The following is a 6009-nucleotide window of genomic DNA, read 5'->3' as shown; positions in this document are numbered from 1 at the left end:
AATTTTTAAAATATAAAACAAAAGTGTGTTCTGTAAATTTTATTTTTATTTTTCATTTGTTGATTTTATTTAAGTTGGGTCCAGAGTTGGGTCCGAACTCGGGACCGGGGGCGGGTCCAAGTTCGGGGTTGGGGTCGGGTTCGGTTTCCAAGATTTAAGTTGGGGTCGAAGTCTAAAATATTGATTAAAAAAATTGTGTAAAAAAAATTGAAAGTGATTTTTTTTTGTTATTAAAATTTAGATTCTTAATTAAAAAATTAAAAAGTAATAACAGTTTTATAAACATGATTTTAAAAAATATTTTAACTTTTTCAATTTTAAAAATAAAAAATTAATTAAAAAAATATTAGCAAATACACTCAAAGTTTTTTTTTTAAAAAAATACAAGGTCTCCAAAACAAATTACCCTTACAGACCAAAAAGCTAACAAACATTTGGAAATTGGACAGTGACTGAACAAAGAGAAAAATCGTGAAGGAAAAATATGTAAATAATTTATGCACCGCACACAACTATACAACCTTTCTCTTTGACTTTTCCCAAGCATTACACATTGAGGAAGAATCCAATATTTTATAAAACTCATATACATGTTAAATAATATTATATATCTCCACGTATTAACCAGATACATATTCAAATATATTATATCTATAAACCTTTATAAAAAAGAGGATAGCTCTTTGGGCTTTTCATAGTCTATTTACAAAAATAACCTTTCCTAATTATTTATTTACCTATAACTAAAATAACAACTGTCAACTATCTAATGACAGGTGTGATAAGTTATGTTGCATGTTAGCCTTTTCATAACCCATATTGTTTAGTGAGATAACATCTGTCTATATATTGCATGCTTGGCTTTTCATGGTGGACCTATTACATAAAGCATTCATATGTAGACATATTCTTGATGGGCTGTCAATTAGCAAAAAAAAGAACATTACCGCTACCCCAAAATTTAGAATTACCAGTCGAAGTGATCATCGCTTAATCAGATATTTTCGCCGATATTTTTTTCAGGTACGATCAACAACCCAGAAAGCTATCATCTTTAATCCAATTATCCTTTCAATGATCCTTAATTCTTATTGTTTTTAATTACATAATCAATTGTCAATATCCAAGTTTCAATTTTTCTGCTGGCTAAACACCGATTGAGCTAGGTTTTCTTTAAAAAATAAATCTTTGTTAAAGTTCTATATATTGATTTTTGTATATGTTTTCTTAGAGATTTTTGGGTTGCATGCGTTTTGTTGAGGTTTAATAAAGATGTTTACTTTATATGTGATTGAACTTGTATTGTTATGAACTTATCTGGGAATATTGAATTTAGGGTTATGCCAAATTGATAACTGAGTGTATGCACAACATGTTTATATCATGTATCTCTATTTGATATTTCTTTGATGAATTGTAAGAACTCAAGTTGAAGATCCTTTTGATATCAGATTTGATTAGCTAGCTCTCTCTATCCTGTTAAGTTGGTTGATTTGGTCTTGAAGGAGGTAAGAGACCATTTTATTTTTCTCTAGATTTTGTGAAGTTGCTTATCTGATTTTGTGTAAAGTTACTAACTTAGTATTTTGATGATTACCTTATTTATTTAGGAGTTTTGGTCCTGTTTTCTCTTGTTTTATTTTTTCCATAATCTCTTCCATTTAAGAAAACATCAAGAGAAGGGTCTGGCTTTTTTAGAAAAAGCTGTCCGAGTTATTTTTTTGGTTTGGTTATTGAGGAAACTATTTGAAAAGAAAAGTAAAAAAGAGAAATAAATAAAAGAACAAAAGTGATTAATGAATGATGAAATGGGGTATTTTGGAAGGTCTAAGTGAATTAGATAGATGGGAATATATCATATATGCATTGAATATGAGCTATGGGTGAATAAAATGAAAATTAAGGCCTCAAAGTAAAAATTTATTAAGGCCTAAACAAAGAAAAGGTAAAACTAGGAAGAAAGATCAAGGCATTTATTAAGGCCTCAAAGTAAAAATTTGTAATTTCAATTTTGTATTTTTATATTTACACTTTATTGTTTACACATAATTTTCATGGTGCTTCGTAAAAATACCATTACACAAATTCGTCAAAAAAATAATTCATAATTTGTAAAAATATATAATATATATTTTAAAAAAAATGGTGACAGGTGTAAAATGCCTATTACTATTATGACAAAAAGAAAAGAAAAGACTTATTGGGCATAAGCACAATTATAGTGGGAAATGTGCTTACTGTGAAGCTGTACCTGGCAATGGCATGACACAACACAAGCACAAGGCACAAATAAAATCTAAAAATAAACAGATCAAGATCAAAATCAATCAAATGTCCAATAAATAACTCACCAAATCTAAAATAAACACAAAGATTAGAGGGTATAATTAGGGGAGAAATGAGTGAACGTTGTACAAATAAAATTAATAAAGTACTCACCCATGCGAGCTTGAGACCGAGATGAGAGTTTGAGAGCTTGAGATCGAAATGAGAGTTTTAGAGATTGAGTTGAGCCGAGTGAATGAGAGCTGAGGAGAAAGAAGAGAGTGGTGTGAATGGAGAAAGTTCTATTCCCTTCAGATATTTAGGTGCTTACATGAAGGTTATGAATATATTTTTATGTACTTTTTATCTTTTGATTGTTTTGTCTGGTTTGTTTTTAGTTTTGCTGGTTTGGTATTTGACTTGTTAGGTTGTGTTTTATATGTTTTTATTTTTGAACAAAGAGTTTTTTTTAAAAAAAAAAAATTATAGAAGTTTGACTTATTTTACAAAAGTTTTAATAAAAATAGTAATTCTAATCCTCTTTAATCTTTTGAACTTTTTTTTTATTACTAATCAACAACGTAGTATTCCCTAATTTATTTTTAACCTTTGTCTAGAATGATAGCTGATTGTAATTCAAATACATTTTCCATACAGCAAAAATCAGAGCAGGACTAATTGCATTTGGCTTTCACTATCAAGTAATATTTTAGCATTCAAAGGTTAGTCATTTTATTCTGCATAATTACATAATTTTGCATTGATTATGAGACACTCATTGAATTTGCAAGCTTTTTCTTATAATTTTTTCTTTCTTTTATTTACAGTATAAGATTAAGATTATGTATAGTGAGTATTTTGATGATTGCACTTTTTTTTACTGTTTTGGTCTTTAAAGTTGTTTGTTGAGCTATATTGTTTTGACAAATGAACTTTTTTGGATTCCTACGAAAGAGGGTGCATAGCTGGAAGAGATTGTGCACAAAAAAGAAAAATGCCTTTGATTCAAAAGCTATCCACTTGATATGAAAGAGATCCCCAAAGAGGGTTGCTGTCGAGACTAGATTCGAAACTTTTAAACATTCTCTTACTAATAAATTAAATTGTTATTTTATAGGCAAGTGACAGCATCATTCCTAACGAACTTCCCAAACTCCATCACAACAAAGAGATAATAGCTTACATCAAGGCAGTAAAACAAGACTCCGGTGAAGGATAGAAATTCAACATCACTTCATTCCTTAATACAACTCCAGCCTCAAATAAAGAATGAATTGCTTCAACTTTCCATCCTAATCCAACTCCACTTGTGACTCTTCCTGAAAAGAAATACAAAGTTACAGCTGATGATGAAGGGAAAAAACATGAAGCTACTGGCGAAGATGAAAACAACCACAACGCTTCTAATGAAAGATCAGATGCAATAGAAAGCTTGGGTGTGCATCTCTTCTAAATAGGCTTGCTCTTTTGAAAGTTATTTTGAAAGTTCCATAATAGAATATATATGTAAAGAGGCCACTTGTTGGAACACTATATTATAGGCTTTCACTTTTGAAAGCTCCATCACTACTAGATTGAATGATTATGTAAATAAATAGCCACAATTTGGGAACTCTTAAACAATCTTTTGAGTTCCATTACAACTTGGAATGAATGTAAGTTACAACTTTAAAAGCTACCATCATGTTGCAACATTAAAAACTTTTGTCACCTTAAATTACTATGAAGTAAATTATTATAATATCAATATTTTACATCCTATGTGCTATCCACGTTTGGAGCACGTATAGCTTCACTAGTATTGCTAATATATTACGATATACTCAAATACATGTTACATATACACTAATATGATATATATATATATAAAAAGATAGTACTAAATAATATTAATTTTTATTTGAGTGGAATACTAAATAATATTAAATGACAATATGAAATTAGACCCCCAATTTCAGTGGAAAAGGAAGTAACATACGTGAACAAAAAGAAAAAGAAAAACAGAACACTCAATTTAAGCTTTCTTTAGCTCTCATGTGGTGTTGGAAAATACAATTCTTTAAAATAATTTTAGGTAGTTGGTTGGGAATTTATGTCTCATTAATGAGTGGGTCATCTTAGAGCATCATACAAAACTCATTAATTAATTATATTAAGAGATACTATAAATGCTTCGTAACAATACTCCAAAACAAAACAAATTACCCCTACAAATAAGAAAGCTAACAAACATGGTCACTGACTGAACAAAGAGAAAACGCGTGAAGGAAAATTAATGTAAATAATTGAATATTGATATTGAGAAACTAGTGGTATCTATTGCAGATGTGTCACTTTGCGATTTCATTGATATTTTTTAAAAATTATTATATTAAATTATATAGAATTATATACTTAATTAATAATAATTAATGCACTGCAGACAAGGACAGCCTTTCTTCTTTACTCGTCCTAAGCATTACACAATACATTGAGGAAGAATCCAATAATTTATATATAATATTTAGAAATAGCTACTTGTATTATAAAAAGAAAGTAGTATAGTAATTAATATTGGTTAAGTAAGTTTACACTCCACAGTTATTTCAGTAGATTTTTTATCCGTTTTAATATTTAGGAAAATTTTTTAGTTTATTTTTTTTTTATAACCACATACGCTCTAGTTATTTAGGATTACTCTGTAAATATTTTAGAAAATTTTGAGTAATTTATAATGTCAAAAATAAAATTTAAATATTTCTTTACACACACAATTACTTTTTAGGCAATTTTTATTTATATACAAGTAAATGTATAATATTACAAAAAAAAAAATGTGAAAAAGATATAATTATATATATATATATTTTTTTAGGGAAGATATAATTATATAATTCTATACAATTTTATAAATATTTACAAATAAACATATATGTTTACAATTTTAACTTGTTGATTACTTTCAATTAATTTTCTAAAAAAAATGCATCAAGCTAAATATGTAAATATAAAAGTTAATATTTATTTGAACTTCAATCAAGGTAAGAATCCCTAGGTATTTTATTTGAGCTTTAGTTAAAGTTAGGTTGCATATAGCATGAATTTTGGTGTTTAAGTTGCTGTAGGATCTAAGGAGGTTTGATTTGATAATCTGGAGATTATTTGATATTGTTTAAGTTTATTTGAACTGAATTTATATGTTGATTTGAGGTTTGAGCTAAGTTAGAGTTTGGGAACTCAAACCTAGCTCTTTAATGGTGAATTGGAAATTTGTGGGAATTGTTGAATTCTAATGCTTGGGATTGGTTTAATATAGTGTATACAGGTATTCTGGAAGTTTTTAAAAAATTTAGGATTAAATTGAGGTGTGGAGGTCGGATTTTTGGTTCCCAATCCAGAACCGGAATTCCGGTTCCTGGGAGCCTGTGGCAACCAGTTGACCGGTTGGTCCCAGGAATCGGACTTCCGGTTGGGAACCGTTCTGCCGGTTGGGGCTTTTTTCCGAGCCTTAGTTTTTCTCGTTTTTGCGTAATTTAGGGTATTGGCACCCTATTTATCAATAGGGTTAATCTTAGTTTGGTTTTTAAATCCCCGATAAGTGTTTTAGCGTGTCTATCATCGAGTTCTCAATATTATGATTTAGGACCCTGTAAAGCGTCGAACCGCATTTTCCACTCAGGCTGACCGGCACACTTGAGCACGGAACGAGGTAAGATAGCATAAGAATATATATATATATGAATATATGTTTGTTTTAGATATTTG

The 6009-nt window shown here is 29.1% G+C and overlaps 1 long non-coding RNA gene across 1 annotated transcript; it reads left to right on the top strand.

Moving 5' to 3' along the window:
• Positions 1-825: 825 nt before the first annotated feature.
• On the top strand, positions 826-3982 carry LOC133038739 (uncharacterized). Its single transcript, XR_009688256.1, has 3 exons — positions 826-1023; positions 2923-2987; positions 3383-3982. It is a non-coding gene; the product is annotated as an uncharacterized LOC133038739 (long non-coding RNA).
• Positions 3983-6009: the final 2027 nt, after the last annotated feature.

The sequence above is a fragment of the Cannabis sativa genome, chromosome 6 (assembly GCF_029168945.1).
Source record: "Cannabis sativa cultivar Pink pepper isolate KNU-18-1 chromosome 6, ASM2916894v1, whole genome shotgun sequence".
Lineage (NCBI taxonomy): Eukaryota > Viridiplantae > Streptophyta > Magnoliopsida > Rosales > Cannabaceae > Cannabis > Cannabis sativa.
Note: the sequence above shows the minus strand (reverse complement) of the source record. Positions and strands in the feature narration are given on the sequence as shown.